The sequence below is a fragment of the Malaclemys terrapin genome, chromosome 15, assembly GCF_027887155.1.
Source record: "Malaclemys terrapin pileata isolate rMalTer1 chromosome 15, rMalTer1.hap1, whole genome shotgun sequence".
Classification (NCBI taxonomy): Eukaryota; Metazoa; Chordata; order Testudines; family Emydidae; genus Malaclemys; species Malaclemys terrapin.
In genome coordinates this window covers 5208533-5234613 of record NC_071519.1, presented here as the reverse complement: position 1 = coordinate 5234613, position 26081 = coordinate 5208533, and the positions used below count along the sequence as shown (strand labels likewise).

Sequence of the window (26081 nt, the reverse complement as noted above, 5' to 3'; positions counted from 1 at the left end):
CGACCCTGCTCCTGGCGGGAGCACTGGAGTGAGGCAAACCCCAGGCCCCGCTCCCCAGCAGGAGCTCATAGGCCGGATTAAAATGGCTGGTGGGCTGGATCTGGCCCATGGGCCGTAGTTTGCCCACCCCTATCCTAAGGAAAGTGGGTGAAGGGCTCAGGCTGAGAAATGATTTAACAGGGGTTTGTATCAATGTATTGCCCTGATTAAAAGCTATGGCTAAAGGGCAGCCATTGTTGTTAGTACTTGTACCTGTGTAGGGACACCCCAGTGGGTCTCAAGTCCATTGTCTGAACCAGGGGTAGGCGATTATTTTTATCAACATCCAAAATTGTTGGTCACGGTCAGGGCTGTTCCTAGACATTTTGGTGCCCTATGCAACCCCCTCCCCCCGCAGAGGGGCACGAGCAGGCTTGGGGGTAGGGGGGAAAACTGCCCTCCAGCATAAGCCGGCAGACCAGAGCAGGTTGGGCTGGGTCGCTTCACTTCCTGCCGGCCGGTGATTGCAGGGCGGGCCGACCCCACACTCACAGAGTGACAGGAAGTGGAGTGACCTGGCCCCAGCCTGCTCTGCTCTGCTCCCCTGGCTCCCAGCCTTGGAACTTGGGGGACAGAGAGGGACCGCCCCCCAGCAGTCACTGGCAGCATGGCTGGGAGCCGGCGGCGCAGAGTGGGCTGGGTCTGAGTCGGTCCACTTCCCGCCACCCGGTGAGTGCGGGGAGCGTCCGACCCCCTGCTGCAGTCCCCTGGGATGCAGCTCAGGGGAAGGAGTGGAGTGGGGGTGGGGCTGGGGCGGAGCAGGGTTGGGGGCTTTGGGGGCAGCTTTCCTGGCTGGCTCAGCTGGCTGGGGGATTGGGCTGGCCACTGGAGCAGCACGCAGCTGCGTAGGGCACCCACATTTCCTGGTGCCCTACACAGCTGCGTCATTTGCGTATGGGTAAGAATGGCCCTGGTCACGGTATAGTCAAGTTGCAGTGGGGGAGGTCTAGATTGGGTATTAGGAAACACTATTTCACTAGGAGGGTGATGAAGCACTGGGTTCCCTAGGGAGATGGTGGTTTTTAAGGCCCAGCTTGACAAAGCCCTGGCTGGGATGATTTAGTTGGGATTGGTCCTGCTTTGAGCAGGGCCTTGGACTAGATACCTCCTGAGATCTCTTCCAACCCTGATCTTCTCTGAGTCTATGATTCTAAGGTCTAGACTCCAGAGAAAATAATACACTGATGATAATAAGAAGTATATAAAAAGATTTTGCAGTCACTATGGGCATAACTATGATTGTGTTGTGTTTCATTCCTTGTATCTGGCACCACTGCCTTTCCCTTTAGCCTTGTCGTTTACTAAGGTGTAGTAGGTTTGGGCCGAGGTTTGGCCCTCAGCGGGGCTGTGGGGTGTCCCAGCGCCTCGCTCTGGTCCAGCGGGAGTCCAGGGCAATGGGCACACAGTTAGGGGCTCAGGCCGATAAGCAGGGGCTGAGTCCAGAGGTCCAAAACCCAGGCCCTTAAGCAAGGGCTGAGGCAAAGCCTATGGCGGCCCAGGCCCTAAGTCAGGGCGGGGCAGTAATCAAATAGTCAATCAGCGGCCCAGGCCCTTAAGCAGGGGCTGGGTCAGTAGCAAATAGTCAATCAGAGGCCCAGGCCCTTAAGCAGGGGCTGGGTCAGTAGCAAATAGTCAATCAGAGGCCCAGGCCCTTAAGCAGAGGCTCGGTCGGGGTTTGTAGCAGCCCAGGCCCTAGGTCAGGGCGGGGCAGCAAGCAAATAGTTAGTCAGATACCCAGCCTCTCTAGGCCAGGGGAAAAGGGGGAGTCTGCCACCCAAGGAGTGGGTGGCAGGGGGGACGCAGGCCCTCCCACTCCACTGCGTCCCAGCCCGGGGCCCTAGCAGCAGCGGATACTCGCTGCTGTCAGTGGGGATCCTGGCCGCAACACACTGACATCAGCTCCGGCAGTGCAGCAGCCAGACTGTGGTCGGCTGTCCCCGGGCTACTTCCACACTCCCCCTCGGATGGTACCTGGGCCGTCTTGCTGTCGTCAGTGCTCTCCACCAGCACTGGCTCCTCCTCGGGGTAGCTGGCACGGGGCAGGCTCGGCTCCTCCTCGGGGTAGCTGGCACGGGGCAGGCTCGGCCAGTCCTCCTCGGGGTAGCTGGCACGGGGCAGGCTTGGCCAGTCCTCCTCGGGGTAGCTGGCACGGGGCAGGCTTGGCCAGTCCTCCTCGGGGTAGCTGGCAAGAGGTAGGCTCGGCCGGCCTGGTGACTCAGCAGGCCGGTCGCGGCCTGCGGCTGTTTCCCAAGCGGGAGCTCGGCCACGGACGTCTGCTCCCTCCGCCAGCCTGGGCTCCACTGAGCTCTGCAGGCGAGCTTTTATACTTCCGGGTCGGGGCCGTGACCTCGGAGGGGCCGGTGCCTGACCCGGTGGCTCTGGGAGGGTTCGGCTGAGATATATAACAGGGTGCTCCTCCCCATCCACCTCCTGAGAGAGGACCGCTCCTAGTCCTACATCCGAGGCGTCGGTCTGGAGGACGAATCCTCGGTCAAAGTCGGGGCTGTACAGGATGGGTTCGTGGCAGAGACAGTCTTTGAGAGCCCGGAAGGCACTGTCGCACTCCGGGGTCCATTCCACTCATCGGGGACTGGTTTTGACAAGGAGCTCTGTTAAGGCGACTGCAACGAAGGTAAAATCGGGGATGAACCTCCGGTAATAGCCCACAAGCAGGGCCGGCTTTAGGAAGTGCGGGGCCCGATTTGAATAGTTTTGACTGGGCCCCGGCAGGGATGACTTAAAAAAAAAACCACCACGTAAAAAAACACGTGGGGCTTGTACCCACCGGACGGCGCTCCTAGTCTTCGGCGGTGGGTCCTTCCCTCGCTCCGGGTCTTTGGCGCCTGAAGGATCTGCCACCGAAGTGCTACCGAAGACCTGGAGCGCCTCCGGGTGAGTAAAAATTAAAAAGGAGCCTCTAGCCAGGGAAGGGATTCTCGGCCACTCCTTTCCCCCTCCCCTCCCGGTGGCCCTGCCACTGGGCCCTCTTAGGCGCGGGGCCCGATTCGGGGGAATTGGTGGAATTGGCCTAAAGCCGGCCCTGCCCGCAAGTCCCAGAAATTGGCGTACATGGCGCTTCGTGTGGGTGGTGGGCACGCCGCTAGGGCTTGGACCTTTCCCACAAGCGGTTTCACTTGTCCGCCTCCAATCGTATAGCCCAGGTAGGTGGTCTCCTGCCACCCGATACGACATTTCTTTGGGTTGGCGGTTAACCCTGCGGCTCGTAAGGACCTCAGGACAGCTGCTACCCGCTCTAAGTGGTTCTCCCACCGGTCGCTATAGATGATGACATCGTCCAGGTACGCGGCCGCGTACTTGTGGTGAGGAAGAAGGAGGCGGTCCATGAGCTGCTGGAACGTTGCGGGGGCACCATGGAGACCAAAAGGCATCCGGGTGAATTGGTAGAGGCCCGTGGCGGTGGCGAAAGCAGTTTTCTCCTGTGACATGGGGTCGAGGGGAATCTGCCAGTACCCTTTGCTTAGGTCAAGGGTCGTAAGGAAGCGGGCCTTGCCTAAACGGTCCAGCAGCTCATCTACCCGAGGCATTGGGTAGGCGTCGAACTTCGAGATGGAATTCACCTGATGGAAATTGATGCAAAAGCGCTGGGTGCCGTCCGGTTTGGGAACCAGGACTACTGGGCTGCGCCACTCGCTTTGGGACGGTTCAATGACTCCCAGCTCTAGCATTGCTCGGACTTCCTCTTCAACGACCTGCCGCATACAATAGGGTAGGGGCCTAGTTGACTCTCGGATCACCACCCCCGGTTCCGTCTGAATAGTATGGTACACGAAGGTCGTGTAGCCCGGCTGGGTGATGAACGTCCCACGGAACGCCTGCAGGAGGCACCCGGTCTGTTTCCGTTGTTCGACAGTTAAGAACTCTCCGAGCTGACGCGTGGTGACGTCTTCAGTCGGTGTAACCCGGGGCCCTAACTCGGGCTCTGGGGGACAGGGATTGATTAAGAGGCCTTCCCGTTCCTGCCAGAGTTTCAGGAGGTTGACGTGGTACCACTGGACTTTTTTCCGGCGATCTGGCTGGTTGATCTCGTAGGTGACTGGCCCGATATTCCAGATCACCTCATATGGCCTCTGCCACCGAGCCAGTAGTTTGGATTCACTGGAGGGTAAGAGAAGTAGAACCCGGTCGCCAGGTTGGAACTCGCGGACTCGGGCGTCTCGGTTATATGTTTGGGCCTGAGCTTCCTGCGCGGCCTTCAGATTCTCTCGAGCGAGAGTTCCAGCTTGTGCTAGGCGTCCCTGCAACTGGAGGACATACTGGAGCAGGCCCTGAGTGGGTGGCGGGGCTTGTTCCCAGGTCTCTTTCATGAGGTCCAGCAGTCCCCTTGGACGACGGCCATACAACAGCTCGAAGGGAGAGAATTTGGTGGAGGCCTGGGGCACTTCGCAGACAGCCAAGAGTAACGGTGGGATCAACTGGTCCCATCGGCGCAGGTCCACAGGGGAGAACTTGCGCAACATGTCTTTCAGGGTGCGGTTGAACCGCTCGACCAGGCCGTTGGTTTGTGGGTGGTATACAGAGGTGCGCAGCTGCTTAATCCCAAGGAGTCTGCAGACCTGCCACAGTAACCGAGAGGTAAAATTGGTACCCTGGTCGGTGAGGATCTCCCGGGGCAAGCCCACGCGGGCAAAGACCTTGACGAGTTCGTCGGCAATGGCTCTGGCGGTGATGCTCCAGAGCGGGACGACTTCGGGGAAGTGGGTCGCATAGTCCACTATGACCAGGACATAAAGAAACCCGGCCCGGCTCCTCGGGAGGGGTCCCACCAAGTCCATGGCCACCCGCTCGAACGGGGTCTCCATAATGGGTATGGGGACTAGTGGGGCCGGAGCCGTCCTTGGGGGAGCAGCGAGCTGGCACTCGGGACAGGAGTTACAATAATTTCGCACCTCTTGGTGCACCCCAGGCCAGAAAAACCGGGACAGAATCCGGGCGAGGGTCTTTTCTTGACCCAGGTGCCTGGCTGCGGGGACGTCGTGGGTGAGCTTCATCACCGCTTGTCGGTGACAGCGAGGCACCATCAGTTGTTGCTGGATCTTGCCGGTACGGGCGTCTCGGTCCACCCGATAGAGGCGGTCGCGTTGTAGCTCGAACCGGGGCCATACCTTGGCCCGGGCGGGATCAATCAGAGCATCGTCTACGGCCGCCAACTGTTCATACGCCCGCCCCAGGGTGGGATCCTCCCTCTGGTCTCGGCAGAAGTCCGTACCGATCTGAGGATCATCGGTCGATGGTAGTGGGGGTCTTTAGGCACGCCCCCCTGGCTCCAATGTCCCGCTTCTTCAGCCTCCTCGGCGGGGTCCTCGCAGCAGTCCCCCTCCAAGGCTGGGGTGATATCGGGGCTCTCCTGAGCATGGGAGCCCAAGACGCACCGGAACTCTGGCCAGTCTCGGCCCAAGATCACGGGGTAGGCGAGTCGCGGGGCCAGGCCAACCACCATGGTTCGCGTGACTCCATCGACAGTCAGTGGGACTCGGGCACTGGCGTACGGTCAAACATCACCATGGATGCATTGCAATAGGATGTTTCCCAGCTCGGGGTCTTCAGGGAAGCCCAGGCTTTGGCGGACTAGGGTTTGTCCACAGCCAGAGTCAACCAGGGCCCGCGTCTGGCAGTCTCAGACAACGAAGGGCACGGTGACCTTGGCAGCCTGCGGTGGTCGGGCACGGTTCTCTCCAGCGCAAACGTGCCCAAAACTGCAGTCTATCTCAGTGCAGTCGCGTTGGAGATGCCTGCGCTTCCCACAGGAGAAACAGGGTCCGATTTTGGGTCGCCCAGGTTGGGCTGAGCCCCCCCCCCTCCCCGGTTCCTAGGGGGACTTCATGGGCCACGGCCAGTCCCGGTCTCGGGCCCCGTGGGGGCAGGCTGAGCAGGACCCTCAGGCTGTCTCTACTGGGGCTCTTGACTCCGCGGGGGATTCAGTGGTTCGACTCAGGGGCTCACCAGTCTCTCGGGGTTGGGGCAATTTGGCCCTGGAGGGTGGCCTCGCATACCCGGCCCGACCGGGGTTTCTGCTGCCTGGAAGTCCTCCATGAGGGCGACAGCAGCCGCTACAGTGGGAGGCTGGTGGCGGAGGACCCAAGCCCTCCCCCAGGACGGGAGGATGTGGACGAACTGTTCCAGCAGGATTTGCTCGGTGAGCTCCTCGGGGTTCCGTCTGTCAGGTTGTAGCCATCGCCAACAAAGGTCTCTCAGCTCCTGGGCTACCAGCCGAGGTCAGGTGCCCGGGGTGTAGGACAGGGCCCGGAACCGCTGCCGGAAGGTTTCGGGGCTCATGTCTAGGGCGTCTAAAATGGCCGCCTTTAGCCGGACATAGTCTCGTGCATCCTCCGTGGACAATCCCCAGTAGACCGTTTGTGCCGTCCCTGTCAGGTATGGTGCCAGGAGGGTAGCTCACTGGTCTGGCGCCCACCCGGCAACGTGTGCGACTCTTTCGAAAGTCACTAGGAAGGCCTCAGGGTCATCCTGTGGTCCCATCTTAGTCAGTCTTACAGGCAGGGTGACACGGGGAGCCCCGTCCGGGTCTCCTGGCTGGGGCCCCACGGGCTGGGGCAGAGCGGTTGCCAACTGTTTTAAACACTGTTGCTGGAACTCCCGGTTTTGCACCATCAGGTCCTGTATCAGCTGCTGCTGCTGGGCCCCAGCTGCTGGACGAGCTGTTGCTGCTGTTGCTGCTGAAGCTGGGCTGCCTGCTGTTGCTCCTGGCTCTCTGTCAGGAGCGTGAAAAGTTTAGTTAAATCCATGTCTTCTCTGGGGGACCGCTCCCCCCTGGACCCCTTCTCACAGGGGTCTAGGGCTCGTGCCCACGTTCTGGGCAAGAAGTCCCCACTTCTGGTACCACGTGTAGTAGGTTTGGGCCGAGGTTCGGCCTTCAGCGGGGTTGTGGGGTGTCCCAGCGCCTCGCTCTGGTCTGGCAGGAGTCCAGGGCAATGGGCACACAGTTAGGGGCTCAGGCCGATAAGCAGGGACTGAGTCCAGAGGTCCAAAACCCAGGCCCTTAAGCAAGGGCTGAGGCAAAGTCTGTAGCGGCCCAGGCCCTAAATCAGGGCAGGGCAGTAATCAAATAGTCAATCAGCGGCCCAGGCCCTTAAGCCGGGGCTGGGTCAGTAGCAAATAGTCAATCAGAGGCCCAGGCCCTTAAGCAGGGGCTGGGTCAGTAGCAAATAGTCAATCAGAGGCCCAGGCCCTTAAGCAGGGGCTGGGTCAGTAGCAAATAGTCAATCAGAGGCCCAGGCCCTTAAGCAGGGGCTGGGTCAGTAGCAAATAGTCAATCAGAGGCCCAGGCCCTTAAGCAGAGGCTTGGTCGGGGTTTGTAGCAGCCCAGGCCCTAGGTCAGGGCGGGGCAGCAAGCAAATAGTTAGTCAGATACCCAGCCTCTCTAGGCCAGGGGAAAAGGGGGAGTCTGCCACCCAAGGAGTGGGTGGCAGGGGGGACGCAGGCCCTCCCACTCCACTGCGTCCCAGCCCGGGGCCCTAGCAGCAGCGGAAACTCGCTGCTGTCAGTGGGGATCCTGGCCGCAACACACGGACATCAGCTCCGGCAGTGCAGCAGCCAGACTGTGGTCGGCTGTCCCCGGGCTACTTCCACACTCCCCCTCGGATGGTACCTGGGCCGTCTTGCTGTCGTCAGTGCTCTCCACCAGCATTGGCTCCTCCGGGTAGCTGGCCCGGGGCAGGCTCGGCTCCTCCTCGGGGTAGCTGGCACGGGGCAGGCTTGGCCAGTCCTCCTCGGGGTACCTGGCAAGAGGTAGGCTCGGCCGGCCTGGTGACTCAGCAGGCCGGTCGCGGCCTGCGGCTGTTTCCCAAGTGGGAGCTCGGCCATGGACGTCTGCTCCCTCCACCAGCCTGGGCTCCACTGAGCTCTGCAGGCGAGCTTTTATACTTCTGGGTTGGGGCCGTGACCTCGGAGGGGCCGGTGCCTGACCCGGTGGCTCTGGGAGGGTTCGGCCCTCAGCGGGGCTGTGGGGTGTCCAACCGCCTCGCTACACAAGGGTAAAACTAAACCTCTCTTCAGATACAAGGGAGTGTTTGTGTTCATTCCTGCCAGCTACACAGGGGTTTGATGTTGCTGCTTTCAATCCTCTGGCTCTGCTGGGATAAGGAACAATTCAGGCTGTCACTGAACTGAAGGAGGGAGATGATTTTCTGACTGGGAGGCACCCCTCTCTTAAAGGTGTTTGTCTGGCAGGCAGCCCTGGTTCCCAGGTCTCTCCTGAGGGAAGAAAGTTTCTATGTAAAATACCAACACTTTTAAGGGCGAAGAGGGAAAGGCGATGGCCACATGATGGGGCCAGCGTGAACCACAACATGTTATGTGGGATGACTCTGGCCTTGGCTACACTGGTGCTGTACAGCGCTGCAACTTGCTGCGCTCAGGGGTGTGAAAACGCCCCTCCCCCCAGCGCAGCGAGTACAGCGCTGTAAAGCACCAGTGTAATCAGAGCCTGCAGCGCTGCACGCTCACTCGCAGCGCTGCAAGCTATTCCCCTCGGAGAGGTGGAGTACATACAGTGCTGCGAGAAAGCTCTCGCAGCGCTGGTGGCGCGACTACACTACAGCGTTGGGAAGTCCCGAGTGTAGCCAAGGCCTCTGAACATTGACTGATCTCCACTCCCTTGTATTTGAAGAGATGTTTAGTTTTACCCTTGGAAAACTATAAGGCTGAAGCAATTTTATGGGACACTAGGATTAAAGGATTTTTTAATGCTATAATTAATTGTAAAAAAAATCAAACCCAGTTAGTTTAAACTTGAGCTGCCTGTTATTAAAGGCTGGTTTCCCCAGGTCAGTTCCAAAAGTTCTTCTAGAAACGCCCTGGGTTCCTCATGCCTTGGTGGGAACTAAAGGGAATCGTCCAGTGCTGCCCTTAGCTCCGGGCAGATTTTCCAGGGGAGGGGGTGGAATTGATTTGTCTGTTGAGAAGGGAGCCAGGCCAGTTCTGGCAGAACGACGAGAACTCCCCCCATCTTCCCAGCCCCACGCCTCTGTCCCCCAGGGGGCCCAGCATGTTTGACTCTAGAGCGTGCAGGGGGCAGCAGCTGAGGCCAGTGGACAGCCTGGGCTTGGCAGATGCTCAGAACAGAGCACCAGAGGCCTCTACTGGCTTCCTCCTCAGCACAATCAGTCCCCACCCCTGCGACAGCAGTCTGGAACTAAGGGCAGTGCCCAGTGGTGGTGGTGTCTCTTTTTGCTCTTACTGGGGTGAGCAGGGACCTGGGGGTGTTTCTTGCAGAGCAGTTGGAAGTGAATTGGGGAACCAGCTTTTAATAACAAGCAGCTCAAATTCAGACTAATTACTATTTTCTTTATAATATAAAAGAATTCATACGTAACTGGGCAGCAATTATTGGAACTCTCTTCTCCTAGTGTTCCCGGCCGTAGAAAGAAACAGCTTTTTGGCTTTTCATGATACAGGAGTCAGGTTCATTCATTGTTCAGAGGCGACACATGGGGCTGTCACGTGCCCTGCCCCTCCGGTATCAGGAGGTACAAGTCGTCTCTGCTGGGAGGGGCAGCTTGTCCCCTTATTGTCACATTATTGTCCTGACTCCCCAGCAGATGACCACTCTCCCTCCCCTGCCCCTGGAGGGAGGGGAAACCCTTTACCCATGTCTCCAGCTCCCTTCCTTCCTCAGCAGCAGATCTCTAGGTTGTGTTAAAAACACTGCATGGTAGTTCTGGCCAGCGGGTGGTTGGAGCTGGCCATGCTATAGGAACTCTAGGAAATGACACAAAAAATGTCCTGGCGCCTTTTCTGTGCGGGATTCTGTGGGCAGGAGGAAAAGGCCGCTGTCTCACCAAGAACCAGCCGCACTGGATGTGCTGTGAGCACAAACACTCCTCACTCAGCCTCTCTTCTGCAGTCATCCCTCTGCATTGGCTCCTTCCTCAGCCAGCCCCAGAGACACAGGCTGTTCGGTCCCCTGACAGCTCCCTGGTGCCGGTGACCCTTAGATGCAGGACACCCAGCAGGATCTGGGGGTGGCTCCTCTCTCAAAGGGCTGGCAGGCTCAGGCCAGGCCCCTGGAGTGGGGTTCACTGTCTACTTACCCAGGTGCCAGGGAATCCCACAGTCCCTTTGTGGTGTCAGGTGAGGGAGGGGTCTGGGCCCAGCTGAGCTGCCCAGGGAGAGGGGGCAGAAGGGGCTGGGGCCTACCTGCCTCTTCTTGGGTTTTGAAACTGACAGGAGATGTGTAGCCAGAGCGAGACTCTGGAGGGAGCAGAACTAGGGTTTGTTATTAGTAGAAATTCAGATCAATGGGAAGCAATTAATGACACAGCAAAGGGTTGTGCAGAGAAAAGGGGCCTGGGACGAGGAAGAAATCTGCTAACTTCTTCCTGGGAATTCATGCGATTTTCTTGTCCTTCTGCCTTTAAGAAAGACACCCAGGAGGGAGGTGGCAAAAACTCACCCCCAGGAGAATTACTTTGAATCTTTTTCCTTTGTTTCTTCCCACCTTTGCCAGTGCAGACAGGAAGGACATGCCCCAAAGCGAAACCCCCGAGCCAGCCCCCTGAACTCTGGCCAAATTGTGTTGGGATCCAAGCTTTCCAGCTTGGCTCTGTTTGAGAGAAAGACAGCTTCTCTCCCGAAAAGGGAAAAAGTTCCTGGGACACATTATTCTGCCCAATGATTCTGCTGCTAAAATTTTGGAATGAAGGAACAGCCCGTTAGGTCCTCAGGGTGTAAAGTTAAAATCTCAGCAATGGGCAGTAGGACATGGTGTGTGGATTATGGGGAAGGGAGCCCCCAAAACAGCCTGGAGGTCCCTGCTTCAGACACAGGCAGGTTTGTTGTGCGTTTAATGTCCCCTTCCAAGCTGCGTTTGGGGTTTGATAGGTTTAAAGGATGCCTGGCCAAAGGGAATTTTCATTGTTCTCTTTCGAAGAGTTTAAGCCTGGAATTGGCTTTGCTAGCTGGCTAATATCTAGCTGGCAGCCAGGGCCTATCCTCTTTATATTAATTAAATACTCCTGGGGGAATTCTGCGCCACTGCGCCATGCAGAATTTTGCAGAATTCCCTGTCTTCCCCACAGAATTTCTGATCACCATTAGGGGCTGCTGGACTCTGCAGAGCCCGGCTCGTAGGGCCTGGGAGACCCTGCCAGCTCTGGCAAAGAGTGGGGAAGGGCAGGGCTGCACCACACCACGTCCCCTGACAGGACGGTAAAGAAGTTGGGGAGAGTAAAGACTCTGGGGGTGCTGGTGTTTGGGCCGGGGGCTGCTCCATGGCCGGACTGTGTGGGGAGAGGGGTGCTGGTGTCTGGCCTGCAGCTGGACTCTGCAGGGAGCGGGTGCTGGTGTCTGGGCCGGGGGCTATCCCACAGCTGGGCTCTGGGGGCATGGGAGTGCAGATATCTGGGATCTGGGGGCCCCACACAACCCCCTCCAAAACCCCCCAACTGGAACTGGGTTGTTGTAGGGATTTCTTTAACTCTTCACTCCTGGGGGAATCATTTTTGCTGTTGTCTGTGTTGTTGACAGGTATTTTGAAATAAATTACCAAAATAACTGAAGCTGGAGTGATTATATTGTGTTATTTTGACAAATAAAATATGCAGAATTTTAAAATATTGTGCACAGAGTTTTTAATTTTTTGGCACAGAATTCCCCTAAGAGTAATTAAAGGGCTGAGTTAAGGTTACCCAGTGGAATATTGTCTGCCTTCAGAACCTCAGCTTCTACAAAACTCACATGTTTGAAAACTAGGAAATTCAAAAGTTAAGGTTGCCCACACAATCTTAACTCTGCCCTCTTTCAGTCATTCCCCAATGTTCCCTCAAAACACAAACATCTTCACTCTGCCAACACCACAGTGGCTGAAAGGCACAATCTCTTCACCTCCATGTACAACCCTTCAAACTAGACCCCCAACTTCAGCTGAGCCTGAGCAGACACAACCCCAAGCCAGGGCAAGCCAGACGGGAGTGGTGACTGGCCCTGACCATTACAGTGAAAGCAGAGAAATCCACAACCAATCCATCTGTACTTACAGATAAACCCCCATTCCATCAACCCCTCATGAGGCAGACACTGCCCCAGCCCACCTCTCCCCTCCCAACTCCCTACTCATGAAAGCCTGCGTAGGGGAGCTAATTTTCCCTTGTGATGCCCTGAGCCCCCTAGGATGCAGTAACAGAGGGTCCTGTGGCACCTTTAAGACTAACATGTATTGGAGCATAAGCTTTCGTGGGTGAATGCCCACTTCGTCAGATGCATGACACTAGGATGCAGTGGGAGCTGAGATGGGTTTCCACCCCCCTCTCCCCACAGCTGCTCTCATGTGAGAACCAAAGGGTTAATACAGAGGGAGCTGATAAAGGCTCCGACTTGGACTGGCTGATCTCCACCCAGATGCTCCACGGTTCTGACCCATGTAGCTTATTGAAAGACATGACTCGCTATCTCTTTGTTTATTTTAATGAAATGTATAAAACAAATAAAATGAAGAACACAGCTCACTAAATCTAAACTATTCTTAACACCACTCAACTAGCTCTGTATAAGTCACGTTCAATTTTATATAAAATTAAATTCCAGAGCAGGTTCCATCGGATGAATCAAAAATCAGGAGAGCAGATTCCCCCATCACTCTCTCCTCTGATCCATTCAAACCGGCTTCACTCCACATTATTATGGAGTCGTGTTATTGACAACAACAAAAATTAGCATTGTCGTAATTAGGAAAAACTGCCGAGTTTCTCATGTGCAAACGATCCCAGCTCAGCAGGGAAATGTCCAGAAGTGACTTTGTCAATAGACAGAAACTGGGATTTAAACTCGGAATGTTCGCACTGTGTTTGGGATCCACGGAAATTCCCCATCCAGGTCTGGGACACTTCCATCTCCAGCCCTAACGAGTCGGATTTAGGATCAATTTGCTATGAAGTGCAGAGACTTTGTGGGAGGTGGAGGGGTAGATCAGAGGTGGATAAACTCCACTGTGGCGCAGACAAACGCCAGCGCTGCTGGAGTGAGCGGGCCTAGTGATGGCGATGGGGAAGGAGGTAATCCCGCCGACTCACCCCCTTTCCTTCCGGTGTCGCAGAGATTGAAATGATACATTTGTCCCAGTCCTGCTCCTCCTCTTTGTTATATTGAAATAGATTTTAAATGAGGAAAATGGGGAAAAAAACAAACAACCCGCTGCCCAGCACAACCTGGACCAGCGTGAGAACAACTGGGGATGAGACAATCTGTCACCAAAGGGGGAACTTGGTGACTCTAACAATCGCTCTGCTAGTGCGGTGAGAGTATAAATGTGATGCTCAGGGCTTGTCTCGAGTATGAAAATTGTTGTTGATTAGGACAGGTCAAAGGGGAAGGTGCTAGCTAACCCCAACCCCTGTGCCTGGGCTATGTCAGCACAGCACATCTAGCAGGGTGTTTACATTAGGGTAGCTACCTCCAGCAGGCCGACTCCATGGAAAATCCTAGAGGAGGCAAAGCCCAGGTCGATTTTTGCTCAATTTAGCTACTTGAGGTCACTCCTATTTCCCACCCCTGGGCCGATGGACACTCCTGGCAGGAGAGAGACACTCCCATGATGACTCACATTAGAAAGGAGTTGGTAGAAAGGACCACAGGATTCACTCCAGAGAAGGGCAACCTGCTAAAGGAAAAGCAGGCAACTCACCTGGGGGAGCTGAGAGAACAGTGTGACGCAAATGGTGCAAACAGCCCTAAAAAGTCCCTGTGTGGGAATTAGCAAATGGCTTTAAAACAATCTTTTCTCAGCTCTACACAAAGTGTTTATGGTGTGTCTCTATCCTGTGACATCGCTGATGTCTATTAAGGTGTGAGCTCCGGATGAAACTTTTCCCACATTCACAGGCTACTCTCTTGGGTGGATCCTCTGATGACTGATGAGACTTGAGCTCTGAGTGAACTTTTTCCCACACTCACAGCATACATAGGGTCGCTCTCCTGTGTGCATTCTCTGATGATTAATAAGGTCTGATTTAAAAGTGAAGCTTTTCCTGCACTCAAAGCATCCATAGGGTCTCTCTCTTGTGTGGATCCTCCGATGTTTAATAAGGCCTGAGCTCTGAGTGAACTTTTTCCCACACTCACAGCACTCATAGGGACTCTGCTCTGTGTGGCCTCTCTGATGTGCGCTAAGGTTTGATTTCTGACTGAACTGTCTCCCGCACTCACAGCATTCATAGGGGCGCTCTCCTGTGTGGACCCTCTGATGTTTATTAACATCTGATTTGAAAGCGAAGCTTTTCCTGCACTCACAGCATTTATACGGTCTCTCTCCTGTGTGAATCCTCTGATGTCTGATAAGGGATGAGCTCCGAGTGAATCTTTTCCCGCACTCACAGCACTCATAGGGTCTCTAATCTGTGTGGCTTGTCTGATGTTTAGTAAGGTTTGATTTTTCACTGAACTGTTTCCCACACTCACAACATTCATAGGGTTTCTCTCCTGTGTGGCTTGTCTGATGTTTGATAAATTTTGATTTCTCAATGAATTGTTTCCCGCACTCAGAGCATTCGTAGGGGCGCTCTCCTGTGTGGATCTTCTCATGGTTAAATAGGGCTGAGCTCTGAGCGAACGTTTGCCCGCACTCACAGCATGTATAGGGGCGCTCTCCTGTGTGCATTCTCTGATGATTAATAAGGACTGAGCTCTGAGTGAACTTTTTCCCGCACTCACAGCATTCATACGGTCTCTCTCCTGTGTGGATCCTCTGATGTCTAGTAAGGGTAGAGCTCCGAGTGAAGCTTTTCCCGCACTCACAGCATTCATACGGTCTCTCTCCTGTGTGGATCCTCTGATGTCTAGTAAGGGTAGAGCTCCGAGTGAAGCTTTTCCCGCACTCACAGCACTCATAGGGTCTCTCCCTTGTGCGGCTTGTCTGATGTGTAATAAGGTTTGATTTCTCACTGAACTGTTTCCCGCACTCACAGCATTTGTAGAGCCGCTCTCCCGTGTGGATCCGCTGATGTCTAATGAGGGTGGAGATCAGAGTGAAGTGTTTCCCACACTCAGTGCATGTGTTTTTTCTCTCTTCTGTGGGTATTCTCTGCTGGGCTGTGATTTCCTTGGAGTTCTGGTGAGTCCCCTGACAATTAATGGATTTGCCCACTTTCTCCCTGGGCTGGTTTCCCTGCTCCCTCTCTGGCCTGTCCTGACTCTCACAGGCTTTTCCCTGCACACAACACCTGGACACATTCCCTTGGGATTCTTGCAATAATCCCCCGTGTGCTTCCACTTGTTCAGCATCTTCCTGCTGAGGATTCAGCTCCTCGTTCTCACTCACCGTCCCAGCACCTGCTAGGACAGAGAGAGAAACCTCAGAAACAGGGGCAGAAAACGGGGAAACAAAGCAAAATTAGAGCTGGAGAGACAGAAAAAAAAACGCTGGTAGCGAATTCTCCTAAACTCTTCTCCACAGCAGCGAGAAGAGGGGATGTGGAGGCAGAATTGTATCCGTCAGGTAGGGAGCTGCTGCCAGCTGTCAGTGAGGATGGGTAGGAAGTCGGGAGCGATAGCTGCCCATAGGGTATAAGGTCTCCTGGGGATACTCCTGAACTTCGAGAGCTCCCAAGGCCTTTTCAGGGACTCCCAGCTCCTTCCTTCAGGCACTGAGAGTTTTTGAATCGGTTTAATGATCCCTCACCTGCACAGGCAGCTCTTGGGATCTCTCCTTCCTCAGAGCCCTGGAGATCCAGGAGCCACGGCTCTGCCCCTCGTTCTAGCTGGGAGATCACATCAGGTTTGGGAACAGAAAACCCTGTTGAGGGGACAGAAAACAAGGGAGATCAGGGGAGTTCATGGGACATTTCTCACAAAGAAGAGTCTATTGGTTTAACCCCAGCCCATTTTAAAGCAGTTAAATCCCGGTGGCAGCTCCCCAGGTGCTCAAAGGTGCAGGACACTCTGTGTATGAGGGATTTAACTATCCCCATCTCTGCTGGGAACACACACAGCCAGACACTCCCGTGATATTGAGACAGAAAGGGTCAAGCAGCTCGCAGGCTAAATGACCCAAATTCAACCTTTAGAGATATACTAGAAAAGTATGTAAATAGTAATTAGGGCTATTCCTTATAAATAGTTAATGTAGCCATGTCCCATAGATGAGAGCTCTGAAATGCAAACCAGTATTGTGAGAGAATTAGAGGTAATACTAATTCTATGTGTTTACTTGTAACTTGTTAGATGTTAGCCAGGTAAACAGACGGTTCCTGTCTGTCACTATATCTACTGATTCAGAGATCAAAAGGAATATTAACATTTAGATGAAACTTGGGTGTAATAATGTCATCATCTATATTTCTCTTTGAAGTTTGTAGTAAATGGTCTATGAACTGCTCATGAATTTGAGATTGAGCCCTACCTCTGATACCTTTCAGACAATGTGTGCTGTGCATTTTTCTTGCATTCTGCAGAAGTTTCCTTTGGAAGTTTTGCCCTCTGATACCAACATGTTTGGGTTAAAAGTAATAGTTTAAAGTGCTCTGAAATCCACATGCAGACCCTTGCCCGGTCTGCACTTAAAAGTTTTGCCAGCTTAGTTGTGTCAGTTATGGGTGTGAAAAAAATCACCCTGCTAACCAATGTAAACCCTTGAATATTTTCCATCCATGTGCAGGTTGAATTTTGTTATGTGCAGCACCAATCTCGAGGTATGTGCGGATGTGCACCATCAGTGCAAACAAAAACTCTAGATATAATATATATTCTTAAACAGTTCATAGGTATGGAGGAAGAAGAAAAGATACGAAAACAAGGGATAATTAACAAGTTGCACTGCCTAAGATGTTTATTTAATATGAAATCAAATACAAAGAAAATTAACACTGTTCTCGGAGTACATGTATTTTATCATCCTTTCTAACAACGCAAGTTAGTAAACACACCAAAATGTGGCATACTGAAAACAGCTATAGAAATAAAACAAAGCCATGGCCATTAAGTAGGGCTACCATATTTTGTGCCTCCAAATGGAGCGCACTCCACGGGGCCCCGCCCCCAGCCCCGCCCACACCCCAACTCCGCCCCTTCCCCAAAGTCTCCGCCGCCTCCCCTGCTTCCCGCGAACATTTGATTCACGGGAAGCCTGAAGCAGGTAAGGGAGGTGTGGGGGGAGGAGGCGCGGCCCAGGCTGGCCCCCCCGGCGGCTCCAGCCTGGGTCGGCTCAGGCCCTGGGGTGCCGGCCCCGGGTCCCCGGCCGACCACCCCCGGCCCGCCCAGAACCCCCGGTCCCTGGCCCGCCCAGCACCGCCGGCCCCCGGCGGCCCAGCACCGGCGGCCCCCGGCGGCCCGGCGCACTGCCTGGCACCGCTGGCCCCCGGTGGCCCAGCACCCCCCCCGGCGGCCCAGCACCGCCGGCCCCCGGTGGCCCGGCGCACCGCCCGGCCGCCTGGCACCGCTGGTCCCCGGCGGCCCGGCGCACCCCCTGGCCGCCCGGCACCGGCGGCCCGGTGCACCCCCTGGCCGCCCAGCACCGCCGGCCCCGGGCCAGCCCCCGGCCCAGCGGCGCCGGATTTTCCCGGACATGTTCGGCTTTTTGGGATTTCCCCCTGGACGGGGATTTGAGTCCCAAAAAGCCGGACATGTCCGTGAAAATCCAGACGTATGGTAACCCTACATTAAGCAAAAGCATAAAAAATATGCACCAGAGGCCCAATTTAATAACCTACTCCTACCATAGACCACTAAATCTTCAGGGAAAGCTGCTCTCAAAAAATGAAGCATCTGCCAAAACACTAGCATGCTACGGACTTTTGCAGTTCACAAAACTATCCCCCTTGCATGCATATTATCTGCACACACAGCTCAGCTTTAGGATGCTAAACAACTCTATGAGTCAATTAGAAATAGTTAATACAATATTTTCTGATACTGGAAAGGAGAGTAAAGGGTATTCACTCAGGCTTATACAATTTCTCTGGGATGTCAACTCTTAATTTGATGAATACTTCCCACACATAGAACAGTAAAAATAAGTAATAAATCAACACAGATAGCAAAGAAAACCCCAAACAAACAAGTGACAACACTGAAAATACGAAGGGAAGTAAAACATCAGGTGGTTGGTTATGGGTATTTTAAATGAGTGTTTATGACTCACGCTGTGCAAGTGCAACAGAGCCCTGTAGAAACAGGCAAAGTTCTCCTGGTCTGAAACTCTCACATTGTGTGTGTGTGTCACCAACTCAAAGAGTAGAAGCCCTGGAGCACATTGAAAACAATCATGCAAATATCATGAGCTAGGCCTAGCCACATGCTTTTGCTTCATTCACTAAAGCCCCAATCCTGCAAACGCCTATGCATGGGAGCCCTCCACATGCATAACTGTTTGCAGGGTCAGTATCTAAGAGAGAGTAAATAACATGAAAGCAGCTTCTTAAAGCCACACCAATCTAAATAAAATCACAGATCTAGTTCTTTTAACCTTGGATTGCTGTAATTTACCCATAAGATCACTACAACAGAAAGATCAAAGTGTTTTTTCAGTTTGTTCACTGTGTGGACTTGACAGCAGTTTAGAGCCTGATCCTGCGCTTATTGAGACCTCACTGCAACCTAATCTGCAGTCTGCACTCTTTAAAAATACTCATATAACTTCCTCAGAACTCTAGGAAGAGGACAGTGGGTGGGTGAGATTCTGTGGCCTGTGCTGTGCAGGAGGTCAGACTAGACCAGAATAGGGCAAACTACGGCCCGCGGGCCACATCCAGCCTGCGGGACCGTCCTGCCCGGCCTCTGAACTCCTGGCCCCTCCCCTGTTGTTCCCCCCTCCCCTGCAGCCTCAGCTCGCTCCGCCGCCGGGGCAAGGCTCTGGGCGGTGGGGCTGGGAGCTTGTGGGGCAGCGCAGCTGCAGAGCCCGGCCTGAGCCGGTGCTCTGAGCTGTGTGGCGGCAACCGCAGTGTGGCCTGGCTCCAGCTGGGTGGTGTGGTTGTAGCGCCGCCAGCCACCTGTGCTCCAGGCAGCGCGGTAAGAGGGCTGGGAGCAGGGGGGGTTGGATAGAGGGCAGGGGAGTTCGGGGTGGTGGTCAGGGGGTGGGGGTGTGGATAGGGGTCGGGGCAGGGGAATAGAGGGCTGAATGGGGGCAGGGGTTCCGGGGAGCAGTCAGGAAGGGGGGGTTGGATGGGGCAGCAGGGGGCAGTCAGGGGCAGGGGTTCCAGAGGCATTCAGGGGACAGGGAGAAAGGGTGGTTGGATGGGGCAGGGGTTCCGGGGGAGCCATCAGGAATGAGAGGAGGGATTGGATGGGGTGGCAGGGGTCCAGGGGCAGTCAGGGGACAGGGAGTAGGGGTGTGTGGATGGGGCAGGGGTCCTGGGGCGGGGGCCATCAGAGAACAGGGGGAGTTGGATGGAGCAGAAATCCCGGGGGGGGGCAGATAGGAGATGGGGGCTGGGCCACGACCCCCTCCCCTAAGTGGCCCTCCATACAATTTCCGAAACCCGATGCGGCCCTCAGGCCAAAAAGTTTGCCCGCCCCTGGACTAGACGATCACAAAGGTCCCTTCTAACCTTAAAGTCTGTGATTAAAGTCTATGACAGATGAACACTTCTCTACAAAAGCAGCTAAATGCTTTACAATAAAGAAAACACTAATACAAGCGAAGTCAGATCCTGCATTAAAATCTGCTAATGCAGAATCCCTCAGCCCTCTTTACCTCTCTGCTCTGGATCTGTCTCCTGCTAATCAAACTAAATCTTAGCCCAGTCTTTCTAATACACCTCTACCTCGATTTATCGCGACCCGATATAACACGAATTCGGATATAACGTGGTAAAGCAGTGCCCCGAGGGGGCGGGGCTGCGCACCCCGGTGGATCAAAGCAAGTTCGATATAACGCGGTTTCACCTATAACGCCGTAAGATTTTTTGGCTCCCGAGGACAGCGTTACATCGAGGTAGAGGTGTACCTCCAGCAGACATCCACCAGCTGTCAACTGAAACTCAACATGGCCAAAAGAAAGCTCTTCATCTTTCCCTGCTGATACTAGGTGGAAACTATTTTGGTTTAGAACTGCAGAGGATTCACTGTTTTGTGTTGGCGCTATAATTCTAACAGTGGAAAATAGCGGGGGTGCCACATCATTCCTTCCCCATCAGATTATTCCTGGCCTATTTCAGATCTCGTAATTATATCAACAATCAGTTGGTAATTAATACCAGCTCCTCCCCCCGCCTCAGAGTTACCTCAACAACAAGAAAAGGCAACATGTGCTTGGACTGACCTTGCTCTGATGCATTAATCCAGGAGTTCTCAAACTGGGGGTTGGGACCCCTCACGGGGGCATGAGGTTATTACATGGGGGGTCACGAGCTGTCAACCTCCACCCCAAACCCCACTTTCCCTCCAGCATTTATAATGGTGTTAAAAGTGTTTTTAATTTATAAGGGGGGGGGGTCACACTCAAGAGACTTGCTACGTGAAAGGGGTCAGCAGTAAAAAAGTTTGAAAGCCACTGCATTAATCAAACAATGGTTGATCTTTTAAATCTGGGCGGCTAAAGTAGTGGGCATCTATGATTTCCAGACAGTCATGTTCCTGCTTTTCTGTCTCTGGTAGCAGGGTAGCTGGATTAAGGGAGGGACAGGTTTGCAAGGTAACTTCAGGATTCTCTAACAGTTTCGATTGGTACCGAGCAACCCGAGCCTGTGTGAGCCAGAGACCACCCTTAGTATCCAGCAGGGCTTGAACCATATGGGGAATATACACTTGCACAGTTCCTCCCAGTGTCAGTTTGTCAGCTTCCCCAAGCTCTAGGGCAGTGGCTGTGACCGCCCTCAAACATGCTGGCCAACCCTTTGAAACTTGATCCAGTTGCTTAGAGAAGTATGCCACGGGACGTTTCCAGGCACCTAGTAACTGAAATGCCCTGTCCGCTTCTGGGGACCAGTGAAAGGGGTCATGATCCACTCCCTTAACACAAAAAGAAGAACAGGAGTACTTGTGGCACTTCTTCGGACTTCTTGGGCTGTAGTCCACGAAAGCTTATGCTCTAATAAATTTGTTAGTCTCTAAGGTGCCACAAGTACTCCTGTTCTTCTTTTTGCGGATACAGACTAACACGGCTGCTACTCTGATCCCTTAACACATTCATACAGAGGTTTAGCCCACAGTCCAAACTCCTGGATCCACATTCTGCAAAAACCTGCCATGCCCAAAAAATGCTCTAAGACGTTTACGGTTACTAGGGATAGGAACTTGGCAGATAGCCTCTTAAATGACAGAAAGGAGGCTTTCTCACCGTCTGATGTGAAATCCCAGATACCGAACTTCAGGGAGTGCAATTTGAGCTTTGCTTCGAGCTACTCTGTATCCTCGAAGTCCAACCAAGTTCAGGAGACTCACAGTAGCTTTAAGACAAGGGATTAGACCCACAGCAGCAATTAGCAAATCATCTACATATTGCAGAAGGAGGGCTTTGTCCTCATTATCCCACTCCTCCAAATCTCTGGCCAAAGCCTGTCCAAACAGAGTGGGGGAATTTTAAATCCCTGGGCCAATACTGTCCAGCAAAGCTGCCTTTTAACCCTTCGTTTGTCTTCATTATGCCTTGCAGTATTTTGCAGATCTCACAGTTGCTTGGGCACATTCAGGCCCCCCTTTCTCTTGGCTGTCAGCCAAGTCTTGGCTGTGAACACTGTCCTTGGATAGGGCCAGGATGACTGAGCTGCTAGCTGTATTTTCCCGTTAACTCGTTCTGTTCTTTTTCCTTCTCTCTTTCTCGGCTTCTTCTAACTTACAAAGGAACCTTCCACTCTTCACTCATACACCTCTTCTCCAACCATTAACACATACACATTGCCATCATACATCTTTCCCGTAACATAACGTCTGTACAGAACTTTGAAGCAACAAACCAGGACGAGCACACCCACTTCTGAGGATTCCACTCTGTACAACCTCTGGTATCCAATAGCTTTTCTTTTTAAACCTTAAATGCCTTCTCTGTGTTCATCCTTAGCCTTGGCTATAACCTGATTCCGCTCTACTTCAGGCAACAAGGTTCTCATAAGTATATTGCAATCATCCCAGTCAGGCTTATGGCTAGCCAGACACCCTTCAAAGATTGAAATAAACCTGCTTGGCTTCGTTGAGAACTCCTCTGCCTCTGCCTTAAAAGCAGCCAGATGTACAGGGTTAAAAGGCACATGAGAATACACAGATACAATCTGGGCTGCACGATCCTGTGTTCCTGGACGGGCTACCACATTCTCAGTAATCAACGGATACAATCCCACCGAGGGGGTACTCTCTGGAGCCTGTGGGGGTGGAGGGGCTGAAGGGGACACCGATTTTGCCATTACAACAGTGGGAGGGTTCTGGGGTTTAGCAGCCGTTACTACCGAGCCTGTCAGAGTCAAATGGCACTTGTGCAAAATATCAGTCCTATTTCTTAACACCATAAACATATACGCATAGAGATGTTCACTCCATTTGACAAAACAAAAGCAACTGAAGGATCGTGTTGTAATTAAGTGATCCTTCTGGTGGCCACCTTTCTTGGCACTCTAGCTGGTACTGAGGCCAATCAACTGTACAGAACCTTTTCAATTTACTTTTAATCAACTGATCAGATCCAAACACTTTCCAGTTCCCCAGAATGCATTCTAAGGGTGTACACTGTACCCTGCCGGCTGTACTCTGTCCCTGCCCCATAGGTAGACACTGGGCGTCCCCAGGTCACAACAGATAAAGTCCCCTCTGGACTGTTCCTATCTCATCCAAGGGTCTGGTTCTGCACCGTCGCCCACAGCTGCTTCTCCACTGTCCGAGTGCGTTGCACCGTTGTGCCCTCCGGGGTCGAGCAAACCACGTCTCCACTGAGGCCCCCGATGAAGTCACCAGTGAGTGCTCTGGGCGTCGGTCGTCGTCGTAATCTGTCAGCCGCCAGGAGGGATCCGGGCAAGACTAAATTTCAGTCTCGAGCCCCACGTTGGGCGCCAAAACTGTTGCCAGCCCAAAAGGGCCCGAGGAGGCAAACAGCGAGTGCTTTGCACCAATGAAGACACCGAGGTGGAGAAACAAAGCAAATTTATTCGAGATCTCTGAATAGGCACTAGGAGACCAACATGTCTCAAATCAAGTGCAGCAAATACAAACAACTTTTCCCTTTTATATTCCAGGCAGTTTGTGTGCAAGCCTTTGTTCTGTTACTCCCCCTTACACCTCCTACCCCTCCCTCCCAGACAACAGTTACAGCAGGTACACAGTGTGCATGTTACAAACTTTCCCTTCGCCTGCTTATCTATGGCCTTGCAATTCCCCCGTCTTATCGCCACTGTGTTTGTGAGTGAGCAAAACAGCAGCTGTCTGCTAGAAAAGCTGACCAGTACATATTTTGCTTTTTAGGCTGTCAGCACTTTAGGCTGGTTAATGTTCACAAGATGGAGTCACTGTGGCTCACTTAGACCCAGAGCAAAGAGCTTCATCGGCACTTCTGGCCTTCCACTCTCCTGAGTTACCTGGTAGCTATGCCTAGTGACACCAACACTCCCCTACTGCTACTTGAGACCATTGCTCCTTGTTCTGTCATCTGCTACTACTGAGAACAGTCTAGATCCATCCTCTTTGGAACCCCCGTTCAGGCAGTTGAAAGCAGCTATCAAATCCCACCTCATTCTTCTCTTCTGGAGACTAAACAATCCCAGTTCCCTCAGCCTCTCCTCATAAATTATGTGCTCCAGCCCCCTAATTATTTTTGTTGCCCTCCATTGGACTCTTTCCAATTTTTCCACATCCTTCTTGTAGTGTGGGGTCCAAAACTGGACACAGTACTCCAGATGAGGCCTCACCAATGTCGAATAGAGGGGAATGATCACGTCCCTTGATCTGCTGGCAACACTCCTACTTATACAGCCCAAAATGCCGTTAGCCTTCTTGGCAACAAGGGCACACTGCTGACTCATATCCAGCTTCTCGTCCACTGTAACCCCTAGGTCCTTTTCTGCAGAACTGCTGCCTAGCCATTTGGTCCCCAGCCTGTAGCGGTGCATGGGAATCTTCCGTCCTAAGTGCAGGACTCTGCACTTGTGCTAAGGTTCAACAAGGACATTTCTTTTGGCCCAATCCTCTAATTTGCCTAGGTCCCTCTGTATCCTATCCCTACCCTCCAGCGTATCTACCACTCATCCCAGTTTAGTGTCATCTGCAAACTTGCTGAGAGTGCAGTCCACGCCATCCTCCAGATCATTAATGAAGATATTGAACAAAACCGGCCCCAGGACCGACCCTTGGGGCACTCCGCTTGATACCGGCTGCCAACTAGACATGGAGCCATTTATCACTACCCATTGAGCCCGATGATCTAGCCAGATTTCTAGCCACCTTATAGTCCACCTTATAGTATACGTCTTTAACTTGCTAGCAAGAATACTGTGGGAGACTGTATCAAAAGCTTTGCTAAAGTCAAGGAATAACACATCCACTGCTTTCCCATCATCCACACACCCAGTTATCTCCTCATAGAAGGCAATTAGGTTAGTCAGGCATGACTTGCCCTTGGTGAATCCATGCTGACTGTTCCTGATCACTTTCCTCTCCTCTAAGTGCTTCAAAATTGATTCCTTGAGGACCTGCTCCATGATTTTTCCAGGGACTGAGGTGAGGCTGACTGGCCTGTAGTTCCCTGGATCCTTCTTCTTTCCTTTTTTAAAGATGGGCACTACATTAGCCTTTTTCCAGTCATCCGGGACCTCCCCGGATCACCATGAGGTTTCAAAGATAATGGCCAATGGCTCTGCAATCACATCAGCCAACTCCTTTAGCACCCTCAGGTGCAGTGCATCCGGCCCCATGGACTTGTGCTCGTCCAGCTTTTCTAAATAGTCCTGAACCACTTCTTTCTCCACAGAGGGCTGGTCATCTCCTCCCCATGCTGTACTGCTCAGTGCAGTAGTCTGGGAGCTGACCTTGTTTGTGAAGACAGAGGCAAAAAAAGCATTGAGTACATTAGCTTTTTCCACATCCTCTGTCACTAGGTTGCCTTCCCCACACTTTCCCTGACCTTCTTCCTGTTGCTAACATACCTGTAGAAACCCTTCTTGTTACTCTTAACATTCCTTGCTAGCTGCAACTCCAAGTGTGATTTGGCCTTCCTGATTTCACTCTTGCATGCCTGAGCAATATTTGTATACTCCTCCCTGGTCATTTGTACAATCTTCCACTTCTTGTAAGCTTCTTTTTTGTGTTTAAGATCAGCAAGGATTTCACTGGTAAGCCAAGCTGGTCGCCTGCCATATTTACTATTCTTTCTACACATCGGGATGGTTTGTTCCTGCAACCTCAATAAGGATTCTTTAAAATACAGCCAGCTCTCCTGGACCCCTTTGCCCTTCATGTTATTCTCCCAGGGGATCCTGCCCATCTGTTCCCTGAGGGAGTCAAAGTCTGCTTTTCTGAAGTCCAGGATCCATATACTGCTGTTCTCCTTTCTTCCTTGTGTCAGGATCCTGAACTCAACCATTTCATGGTCACTGCCTCCCAGATTCCCATCCACTTTTGCTTCCCTTACTAATTCTTCTCTGTTTGTGAGCAGCAGGTCAAGAAGAGCTCTCTCCAGCACTTGCACCAGGAAATTGTCCCCTACACTTTCCAAAAACTTCCTGGATTGTCTGTGCACTGTTATATTGCTCTCCCAGCAGATATTGGGGTGATTGAAGTCCCCCATGAGAACCAGGGCCTGCGATCTAGTAACTTTCGTTAGTTGCCTGAAGAAAACCTTGTCCACCTCATCCCCCTGGTCTGGTGGTCTATAGCAGACTCCCACTATGACATCATCCTTGTTGCTCACACTTCTAAACTTAATCCAGAGACTCTCAGGTTTTTCTGCAGTTTCATTCTGGAACTCTGAGCAGTCATACTGCTCTCTTACATACAATGCAACTCCCCAACCTTTTCTGCCCTGCCTGTCCTTCCTGAACAGTTTATATCCATCCATGTCAGTACTCCAGTCCTGTGAGTTATCCCACCAAGTCTCTGTTATTCCAATCACATCATAGTTCCTTGACAGTGCCAGGACTTCCAGTTCTCCCTGCTTCTTTTCCAGG

General features: G+C 53.0%; 1 pseudogene; it reads right to left on the bottom strand.

The window, feature by feature from the left end:
• Positions 1-12519: 12519 nt before the first annotated feature.
• On the bottom strand, positions 12520-23253 carry LOC128823350 (zinc finger protein OZF-like; annotated as a pseudogene).
• Between the last annotated feature and the right edge of the window lie 2828 nt (positions 23254-26081).